The sequence below is a fragment of the Pan troglodytes genome, chromosome 17 (assembly GCF_028858775.2).
Source record: "Pan troglodytes isolate AG18354 chromosome 17, NHGRI_mPanTro3-v2.0_pri, whole genome shotgun sequence".
Classification (NCBI taxonomy): Eukaryota; Metazoa; Chordata; class Mammalia; order Primates; family Hominidae; genus Pan; species Pan troglodytes.
In genome coordinates, this window is record NC_072415.2 from 61,651,366 (window position 1) to 61,663,138 (window position 11,773).

General features: G+C 37.2%; 1 pseudogene; it reads right to left on the bottom strand.

Moving 5' to 3' along the window:
* Positions 1 to 10,991: 10,991 nt before the first annotated feature.
* Positions 10,992 to 11,540, bottom strand: LOC100610996 (probable ribosome biogenesis protein RLP24; annotated as a pseudogene).
* Positions 11,541 to 11,773: the final 233 nt, after the last annotated feature.

Genomic DNA, 11,773 nt, shown 5'->3' on the forward strand with positions numbered 1-11,773 from the left:
TAACCAATTTATCTGAGTTTCAGCTTCTTTATTTGTGAAATGATGGAGCTGAACCATATGACCACAGAACCCTTTCTCTTTTCACATACAAGAAATTTGGATAATTCCTCTTTGGGCCTGAAATAACAACATAAACTTTGAAAAGTATTTATGTTTAATTAAAAAAAAAAACTTAGTTGTGTTTAATTCCTCAATTTAACTTTGGTTGACTAAAACCTCTTAGCTTTGGATTTCCTAGGGCTCGTGAATAGTACCTGATAACAAATCTGTGTAAATGAAGGTGAAACTATGCTGTCATTAGTGGCCTAAGGCTTCCTTAAGCAAGTCAGACAGTCCAGGGAGCAAACTGCTCTATACCAGACTGGCTCTCATGTTAGGTATCAACTCCTAGAAGTCACCTCCTGTGACAGAGGGCCAGATACCTGCCACTATTTCTTAATCATTGACTTAACCTATAAAGACACTGGAATGGAACCAGAGCATTTCTTTCCAGAGGAGAAGCACTGGCTGGAAAATTAATCAGCAGATTTGCTTTGTGACATGCACCCCTCCCACAGGGGAATACAGTGCAAAATGCTCTTCCATATTACCATTCCCAATGCCAAAAGCCAGGTAGCCTTCCTTTATGAGTGTGGCCCAAGGATTACTTAGTGGAGAGAGACCTTGACAGTAAGTCCCATCAGGTTCTTGGCCTAATTGATGGATTAACTTGAAAAACTCCCTTCTCATGCTTGTTCTCCAACGTTTTTTTTTCCCACCAACTAAATGAGGAAGTTGGGCTATTTCAACATTTTCCTAAGTAGATCAACATCTTCCAAAGAGTGTTACACTTGAAGAGTTAAATAAAATAAATCTAATGAAAAAGGGTTCCATGGTGAAATGTTTTGGAAATAGTGCATCAAACAATGTAAACAGCTTTATTACTACAGAACTTCTTGTGGCTTCTACTGTGCAGATGTGATTTTGACTCTCATAAGGGAGTTAAAATGAACCTTTCCCAAAATTTATTTGAAAATGATTTTTATTGTTAGTGAGGGAGTATTGTGTGACAGGAACTGGGGTTCATCAAGGTTGTTTCAGCATTATGAATCCAGGAGTAAAAGGTGATGCAGTAATCATTTTAGAAGGGGGGTTGAAACATCTATCAAACCCTAATATCCTTCAAGGTCCCCGTGAAGATCCACATCCTCTGGGAAGCCACTCTGTATTTCACTGTTTTCCAACAGGAACCTTCTTCTCGACTCAATGAAGAGTTCATTGTCTATGACCAAATGAAAAGGGAATTATCAGAGTACTTTTGAATAATTTGGTGCAGTTTTTCTTTGGCTTCTATTGACTCCCCAAGCTTCATATAATGATGTTTTTTATTCTCAATTTTCTGAAGTACAGCTGTATGAAAAAGTCAATACATAAAAATCCAAACATATAAGGCATAATAATGAAAGGAGAACTATTCATATCACAGAGAACTCTTCACTTTACAAAATGATTCCTTCCAGGGTTTATTTTAAAGAGAAAGGAAGTTGGAGACACTGAAGGAAATTCATTGATTGTACTTTTTTTTTTGGTCTAAGTTCTGCAGGAACTAGCCTTTTAGTAACTTTAGGCTTTAAAAGTATTTTCTTACATGCCTGTTGAGCCTCCTGTTAAGATTGAGGCCCTACTGAAAGCCAGTGGTTGATTCAGCATATGGAGGCTTAGAGATGGCATACCTCTATCCTCACACTGCCTCTGGCCTGCTCTTTGGCTCCCTGCTGAGCAAAGAGGACTTTCCCACTAGCAGAGCACTGTTTGAAGGCAGCCAGACTCTCCTAGAACTTCATTATTCATTTTCCCAGGGTTGCTTGCAGCTTGGAGACTTATTTATTTTTCAGATATTATTATACTTAATTAAAAACCTTGGGAAATAAATTTTTTTTGGCCATGCATCTGAAACATATGTTCTATTTTGCCAGCTGTCCAAGTAGCTAAGACTTTCTAACCCCTAGTTGGGAAAACTGTTTCTACTTTAGACAGCTACAATGAATCAAGATGTACACAAACTTGATTTTAAAGGTGTTTCCTGCCTTGTTAACCCAATCATTATAAGACAAAGGAACAGTTGGATCGTTGCTATGTTGGCAAAACGCATTAGCTTTCTTGTAAGGGTGATTTGCCACTTCAGGGATAATTAGGCCACTTAAACGCTTATCTTTGTTAGTCAATGGACTGGGAAGTCTTTATCCTTATCATGAGTGATGTGGTTCAAAGAAAATCTCAGTTCTAAATGGAGAGTCTGTTTCAGCACAAGTAGTGCCTACTAGGTTGCTGGACATTTTAATCTTCAGAATTTACCAACAGCCTGGTTTATGTAGCGCCGAGACTTATCTCTAAAATATTTCTTCCTTCTCTAATTAAGTAGAATTTTCTATCATTGGTTACTCTTTTGTGTGTGTGTGTGGCAGGGGATGGGGAGGTTAAGCAATGATGTTTTGTAAATTCATAAATTTAGGGGAGGAGTAATCAATTGAAACACAAAATCCTGAAAAAAAAAATGTTCTTTCCCCGGTTCTCTTCTGCTGCTTGTTTGAGAAAAGGGAATGTAGCATTGAGTAAGGGGTGGAGAAGGGACCAAGACATCCCTGCATCCCACCCACTTACCCCTGTAGCTCAGACTTGCGGTGAGATGCAGGTGACAGGAGATGGGTGTGCTTGGCTAATTTCTCCTATGACTGTGAAACATTATTACAGTCCCAGGGAGTAGGGGAGTCCCATCCTGGCCCTGGCTCTGTGATCATGAGGATAGCTCAACTTCTCCATTTTCTCATGGTAAAGTATTGCTATATCCCTTCCTTTCTTGGGTTACATGTGTCAATGAAGAGTCAAACTTTGTAAAACATTTAAAGAAATTTATTCTGAGCCAAATATAAATGACCATAACCCCTGACACAGCCCTCAGGAGGTCCTGAGAACATGTGCCCATGGTGGTTGAGGCACAGCTTTGTTTTATACGTTCTAGAGAGGCATGAGGCATAAATCAAATATATTTAAGAAATGTATTGGTTTGGTTCAGAAAGGCAGGACAACTCAAAGAGTGGGGGCAAAGGGGGGCTTCCAGGCTATAGGTAAATTTAAACATTTTCTGATTGACAATTGGTTGAGTTTGTCTAAAGACCTGGGATCAATAGAAAATAAATGTTCAGGTTAGGATAAAAGACTGTGGAGACCAAGGTTATTTTGATGTCTTATAGTGGCTGACCTTAGAGACAATAGATGACAAATGTTTCCAATTCAGACCTTTAAAAGATGCTAGATGCTGACTGAATCTCTTCAGGATTGGTAGGGCCTGGAAGAAAAAGATCTAACTATGTAATTAGAGCTTCTTTACAGATTCACATTTTCCCCCACAAAGGACAGCTTGGCGGGGCCATTTCAAGATCTGGCAAATAAACATGTTTTGGGGTAAAATATTTTGATTTTCTTGCTTGTCTCATAATGTTATGCCAGAGTCAGGGTGGAAAGAAAGTCACAATATATAGGGCTAAATAAAACCTGTCTGACAGGAATTTATGGTTTGTAGGGCATGACTCCCCAGATCTTTTAGATAGCAATTTGGGCAAGATTAAAAAAAAAATTGGAGCTTAGTCCTCACACAGAATGTTGTAAATATATGTTTAAAAAATATATTTATACAATACTTTTATAAAAACATGTATTGTAAATAAAGCTGGCATTCTACCGAGATTGTATATTTGAAAAGTATAGATTATGATGATTAATGGGCAAGGAGCATGAATTTTTCTTTGCTTCTTTTATATTCTGTTTGATGTACATGGAAGGAACACAGGTATTAGAATTGGACCCATCTGGTTTTGAATTCTGACTTTGCTAATTACAGAACTCTGTTTCCTCATCTATAAAACAGAGATAGTGATATCTCTTTCATGGGGTTATTATGAAAACTTGGAAAATTCTATTGCTTTGAATTGCATTCTCCGGATTTGTGACAAGCAACCTTTTCCTAATACCTTTTCCCCCACTTTGGGTCAGTGGGAGGATCTGTGGTGCTCGTGATGTTTTATATCTTGATCTGAGAGGGGGTTACATGTGGAGAATTTATTTTATAAAAAATTATTGAGCTGTACATTTAAGGTCTCTGCCTATATGTTATTTGTAGTAAACGGTTTGCTAGATAAATACCATTTTTATTTAAAAAATTCAATGCTGGATGGCTAGAAAGTTTCTGTAGGCCATAATTAAAAGACATGTCATTATTCCAGAAATCCTAAAATGTAGACAAAAGAAGAATACAACTTACAATTCAGCACTCATGTATTCATGCATTCATATATTGTTTTCATTGCGATATAACTGATAAACAAAATGTATAGAGTTTAAATGTACAATTCAATAAGTTTTGATACCTATATACATTCATGAAATTAGAGCCCCAATCAAGATATAGACCATTTCTATCACTGCTTCAAGTTTCCTTGTGTTTCTTTCCAGTCAATGGCCTACCTAGAGGAAACCAATTGTTCTTTATGTCCCATTGAATTAGTAGCGCTTGTCCTCAAACATCTTAAATAGAATAATGCAGCATATATATGCTTGTATTTGTCTTCCTTCACTTGTCATAATGTTTTTGATACTCATTCAAGTGTTGAATGTACTAATAGTTAATCTTTTATTTTATTAATATACCACATTTATGTATCTATTTCCCTATTATTGAATATTTGGGTTGTTTCTAGTTTGGGGTTATTATGAAGAAAACTGTTCAACATTCCTGTGCAAGTCTTTCTTGAAATGTGACTTGTCTAAGAAATCTTTGCTTAACTTCAGGTGATAAAGATAATTTCCTGCATTTTCTTTTAGAAGCTTTATCTTTTTCTTTTATGTTTATGTCTATGATCTATCAAATTAATTTTTGTGCGTACTGTGAGGTAGGGATCAAAGTTCATTTTTTTTCAGCTGCATTTGTTGAATGAAACCTTTTCTTTCCTCATTGTATTACCTTGCCTCACCTATTGACTGTCAACCAGCTGTAAGTGTGTAGGTCTATGTCTGGGCTTTCTATTCTGTTTTGTTGATCTCCTTACTTACTCTTATGCCAATAATACATGGCCTTGATTACTGTAGTTTTAGTGTAAGTCTCATTATGTAGTGAATATATATGTATGTATGTATGTGTCTCTCTATCTATCTTTAGGTAATGCTAATGCATTTATAAACCTCTCTACAATGCAGATGAACTGCATCTAGTGTCCTAGGTGGTAACTTAATTTTATGTTTGATGAGAAAGAATCACTCATATTTCAAAAATCTTCTAGGGTAATGTACCTTAAAATACAGAAGTGTGTATGATACTCAATAAAAAATGTAATGCTGTTTATTAGATGAATTTCTAATGGCTTTGTTGACATTTCTATCCTTACTAGGAAGGCGGTTCTGAGTGGTAACTCTGATCATATCAAGTAGTGGCTTTGGGTATAGAGTCATTGGTGACTATGTTTTTATTTATTTTACATTTTGGTCCCCAGTGGAACTTATAGCAGATTTGGTTGCCTTCCCAAATATCTGTCTTTCCCTCTTTTCTTCTTTGCTGTTTTTTATACTTCATTTTCTTCTTTTCTTCTGTACATTTTTTTTCAAAGAAAGTTATGCTACAGTCTCAACCCAAGGTAAATACAACTAGCCTTAAGGTAATTAGGTGGTCTAAATTGCCTTTTGTCAGTGATTGGTTGAGATATGGGAAAGTGATGCATTTCTAGCCAATGAGAGGTGATGGAGAAGCAGCATTGGGATTCCTGTGAAAGAATTTCCAGGTGACAAAAAGAAAACTGGAGGTTGGGGGCAAAGTAGTAATTTATATGCTGCTTCTGTGGCTTCTGGATGTTGTCATGTCAGACTGTGCTGCCTGGAACTGTTGTAGCCATCTTATGATCATGAGGTCTACAGGATAACTTGCTGAATTAAACACAATAGAGAGAAGAAAGAAATCTGAGTCCTCAAAGAAATGGATGGAGCTAAAAATCATGTCCTAATCTGTCTCCAATCTTCCAGTTATAGGAGTTAATACATTTTGTTCATTGTTTAAATCATTTGAGTTGGGTTTTCTCTTATTGTTTCCCAAAGCATGGTATCTGATAAAACCATATTGCATTTTAGCAGCTCTTTGATGAGCTAAGAACTCATACTGAAAATGTTAAATGAACAAACCATTAGCTTAAGAACTAAAGTATGAGGAAAAGCATAATTTATGGTTAAATTCTAGCTCTTGGGATATATGATTCTAAAAAGAGGAAAAACACTTTATAAAGTATGAAAAACATTGCATGAAGTTTTTATTGCTATGTCTTGGAATACAGTTACTTATGATCCAGGTAACTGTGGATGAATTGAGTAGAAAGTGGAGATTAAGAGAAATAAAACCAGCTGCAGATACTGACAGAACATCTATAATCATACATTTCCTTTGCCTGATGAGCCATTGGGCTGAGAGAGTTGGGTAAGGTCTGAGCTTGCAAAGATATCAAGTGGCTCAGCTAAGGGGGCAGAGAGCAAGGCAGGGCCAGACAGAAGCAGCTCCAGTTTCTCTATAGAAGGGGCTTAAGGGATATAGGCAAATTGGGGCTTGGAGTTGCTTTTGCAAATAACTTTTCCTATCTGTCATCTGTGTCAAAGAATAGGGATAGGACAGTAGCCATGGAGTTAATTACCTCGTTTGGCGCAATGACTAAGGCCAGGCTAGTTGTCCTGTGTTGGGTTGAGAAAACCCACAGTCATTAAAAGCAAGTCAACCTCAACATCTATAGCTACTTTATTTTAAAATGAAGTTATTACTTCAAATCAAAAGTGCATAAAGAATTTCTGAAGAGTTTCTATGCCAGAAAATTTCAGTTCAGGTTGGTTTGAAATCACAGGTAGTCTTTCAGTTTTCAATTTCATCAGAGGTGATGCTTCATAATTTGAACTTTTGATGCTGAAAATTGAACTGAAAATGAGACTTGAGACTCTCCTATAGTTCAACCATTCTGCCTTATTGGTATTATTATTATTATCACTAGGTTATCTTGTCCAAGGTGGAGAAGAAAGAGAGACCCAGTCTTTGCCTTTGAGGTATACAACCACAATTCCAGGAAATACGTTTTTCAAATAGCCTGTGCATGGTGGGGAGTGGGGTCTTCTATTGACTTGAGACATGGTCTTTTCCACACTCAGGCACAGGGTCTTTTTTGCTCAATTTCTACATTTTAAAATTCTTCCAGTGGAAAGAGAATCAACATGGCTCTTAAAGAGGGGACAACTGCATGGAATTCACAGAGCAAATTGCCTGATTTTATTTTAACCCTTGTACACAGGCAGGGTTGGGAATTTATTGGAAGACCTGTCTTTCTTGCTAACGTGTTAACATGATATTCCTCTTTGGTTAATACATTTAAGTATTTACAAAGGTCTCTGGAAAAATAATGTGAAAAACTAGTTGCAACTCATGTTTACCCAGCCATGAGATGAATCTAGGATTTAAAAAAAAAAAAAAGTATATCCTTAACTCATCTAAAAACCATAGACTAAAGAAAAAGACCCACAGTAAATATTTTCTATTTTAAAGTTAATATTAGTGACTACTATCTTTCTTTGTGTTGTCAGGTTCTCTCTCTCTGTGGTGTGTGCGTATGTGTGTGTGTGTGTGTGTGTGTAGTAGTGCAGCCTTCAAGATAAAGCTTTTTCTGCCATCCTTGGTATACTTTTTAACTTGAGAAAAAATACTACCAGCTTACAAAAAATTCAAGACTGCATCTAACTAATCACAGAAAGTTGTATAAAAGAGCTTAGCCCTAAAGCATATGTGGGTCATACTAAAGTAGATGCCAGGCAGGACCCTGGGCTCATTGTTCAGAGCCTGTTTATGTCATGTTGCTGTAGTCAGTGGGTTAGTGGGTTCACTCATAACATGCTACATATTGATAATGTTGAATGGTATGTAATTTTTTTACCCTTATTGCTAATGTGAGACACTTCTGGTTTGACCGGTATCTGTGAGGGGCAATGAGAACGGTTCATTATTATCAAGTGAAAGACTTAAAAATATTGAAGCAGGGGTGCATCCCATGGGCCATGTCCTTCTCCACCCTTAGAGAGGTACCAAGTTTGCTGACTCCTTTCATACATCAAGATAGTGGAGATTGGGGTGAGCAAATGGAGAAATCAGGACCAGTGATTTTGGAAAGAGGTTGAGGGAGGGGAAGAGTCAGGAGAAGATGATGCTCTTAAAGAGGGCTCTTGGGAAAGAGAAGAGAGATTTGGACTACTATGAGTGGGATTCTGAGAAGAAAAATGGGACAACATAATCTTTAGTATTTGTGTGTGTGTGTATGTGTGTCAATCAATTTATATTTCCACTTTCTGAAGTCTTCAGAAAAGCTCCAATCAAAATTGCCTTTTGCCACTGTCAACAGCAGGAGATGACCCAGTTTTATAAATGAAGGAGTGTTTATTCCACTTTACACCAAATGTTTTTGCCACTTGCCTTTCAAGCTTCCAGATTAGTTATTAAAAAGTTTCTTCAAATTATTCTCTGGTCTTGTTTAGCTATTAGGCAAAGGGTCCTGTAGCTTAGTGAAGGTCTGAGAGTGGGCACCTGGCCCAGATCTGGCTGATTGGACTAAAGAGAACTCTGTTGGAGGCTTCTGGAAGAGATGTTTTCTAATAGAAAGAGAGGGTTGACTATAAAGAAACGGTTTCCTTCTGTCCTGGATGCCTCTTTGCTCCTGCTTTCTATGGTGTTGTGATGAACATGACTGTATTAGTCCGTTCTCATATTGCTATAAAGAACTGCCTGGAACTGGGTAATTTATAAAGGAAAGAGGTTTAATTGACTCACAGTTAGGCATAGCTAGGAAGCCCTCAGGAAACTTACAACCATGGCAGAAGGTGAATGGGAAGCAAGACATCTTTTTCACAAGGTGGCAGGAAGGAAAAGTGCCAAGTGAAGGGGGGAGAGCCCCTTGTAAAACCATCAGATCTCTTGAGAACTCACTATCAGAAGAACAGCATGGGAGAAGCTCACTCACTATCAGAACAGCATGGGAGAAACCACTCAATTACCTCCATCTGGTCCCTCCCTTGACATGTAGGGATTATGAAGATTGCAATTCAAGATGACATTTGAATGACCATGAAGTGGCCCTCCAGGGGTGGAAGGACAGCCTGCTGATGGTGGAATGGGAGGGCGGAAAGCCTTGGTCCTTTGTGGCATTGTTGAGCTATTGAATTAGTTCCAGATTGTCTACTTTGGAGCACTGGTTCCAGTCTTCTAAGTGCTGTTTCTAATTGGTATACTTCTCTGTATTTCTTGGCTTTTGTTAATCAATAATAAATTCCCTTATGGTTAAGCTACTGACATTTAACTCTGACATGGAGCCAAAGGTGTTAGTAACTGGCACACAACACATTAGAAACTTTTGCCATTTGTAACCACTTCTTATGTGATCAAACAAAACAGAAATATATTGGAAATTAGAGCTTATAGAAAACTGCAACTGTTATCCATAACATTTAGTTTTCAATGTCTGTGCTCATCAGAATCATCTGGCTTCATTGATTGACTTCATAATAGGCAAATATCACAAATGAAGTCAAATTATAAATTTTAATTAGTAAAATTTTGCAATCTGCCTGTCTTACATTGGTTCCAATTAAGATTTCATTTGAAAAAAGCTAAAATAATTGAAAACCACAGCAAAAGCCAAAGGGAAGCAGGGTAGTTGAATTAATGTTTGTGTATATATGCATGTACTAATCACTGCATTCATCTGATCATTTAAATTCATTAAACCCCTCCTATGTGACATTGACTGTTCTGTGGGCTAGAGATTGAGAGCATAATAGAACACAGACTCTGACATCTATGTCAGGAACTCCATTTTGGTAAATGGCAACCACAATTCAGTAAGATGTTCAGGCTGAAAGCCATGTTGTCATTCTTGAATAGTATGTTTCTCACACATCCTATTTGTAATCCATCAGGAAAGCACTTTGGGTCTCCTTTTACAGCAGTACCTGACTCTAACCTCTTTTCATGTTCTTCATTATCCTCACCCTAGTTCCAGCCAACATCATCTTCCACACTTATCCTTCTCTATGGTTTCTTCCCATATGGTAGCCAGAATGATTAAAAAAAAAAAAAAAAGAACATAAAGGAGGTCATGACATTCTGTTCTTTTTAGCTCTTCCATGGCTGTGTAGTACTTTTCTTATTTACTTTTTAAGTGGTTTTATTTTGTGTGCAAATAATGAACAAATATTGTACCCATAAATTCTACTTTCCAAAATCAGGAGCGTTTTTAAAAGAAAGACACATAACAGCTTTTAAAAGGCACTGGGATTCCTCTGCTTCTGGATCATTGCTAGGCTAGAAAAATAAAGTTTGTTCTACCAGGAATCACAAATTAGAACTGAGTATTCTCCAAATTGGAAATTCTAGAGTATAGGGTCACTCCAGGCAAAGATTATTCAATTCTCATCCCCAACTACCTATCAGAAGGGTTAAACAAGGTCAAAACAGTCCAGCATAATTAGGCTTCATCAAACAATGTCATTATGCTCTTCTAAGATGCAAATAAACCAAACAGGAAATACTAAAATCAAAATAATATTTGACACTGTCATACAAGTTGTTAGTTCCTTGTTGTATCCTCCCCTTCTATAACATTAATAAAGAGAATATTTTCTGCAGAGAATATTTTATTTTATATATCACTAGCCATGAATTTTTGCCATTAGTTATTATACAAATGCTGCCTAGTGCCATTATCCAAATGGCATAAGCATTTTATGTCCACAATTCACTTCTATAGTTATAAGTAGAATTTTCATGATTTACGTAAGTACATCTGTCAGTGAAGGTTTAACACTGAGATGCAATCTAACATCCGTGTATCTGATGTTTTGTAGGAAATATATATTTTAATCTCCTTTCATTTAAGTGATCTTATGTAAAAAATAAACTAATAATTTAGCAGTTCCAAGTCTCCAAGGGGCATTTTCAAATGTACATAAAAGAAATGATTACAGAGATGTTTAAGAAGCATCTTCATGTCCACATCCTCTTGTAACTGCTGTACCATTTTCTCTTCCAACTGCTTCCCTTTGCCTGCAAGAGGGGCTCAGATAAGCTGGATGTTTTGCTTGACTTATTTGATATCCTGAACTTTCTGTAGCTCTTTATTCTTCTTCAATCTGTTCATTATATATTTAGCTTGGTGTTTCTGTTTGATCTCTTCAACTCTCTTCATTGCATCAATAGTTTTCTTCCATAGCTCTCACTGGTATGTGATAGGTTCATTTCTATGTTTTTCAAATTCAAATGAATTATCCACTGTAAGCTCTTCACCAGCTGCTTTCCGGAATGCTTTGGTCCACCTAACTTTGCGAGGATTGCACTTCTTTTTAAAGTTTTTATGACATTTAGATTTACAAAATCTGAACACCTTACAATCGTTGCAGACAAACATCATGCCGTGGCCAGGGTAGATGGGCCCCGAAGAGAAATAACTTTTTTTTTTTTTTTTTTTTTTTTTGAGGTGGAGTCTCCCTCTATCACCCAGGCTGGAGGGCAGTGGCGCGATATCGGCTCACTGCAAGCTCCGCCTCCCAGGTTCACGCCATTCTCCTGCCTCAGCCTCCCGAGTAGCTGGGACTACAGGTGCCCGCACCATGCCTGGCTAATTTTTTTGTATTTTTAGTACAGACGGGGTTTCACCGTGTTAGCCAGGATGGTCCCGATCTC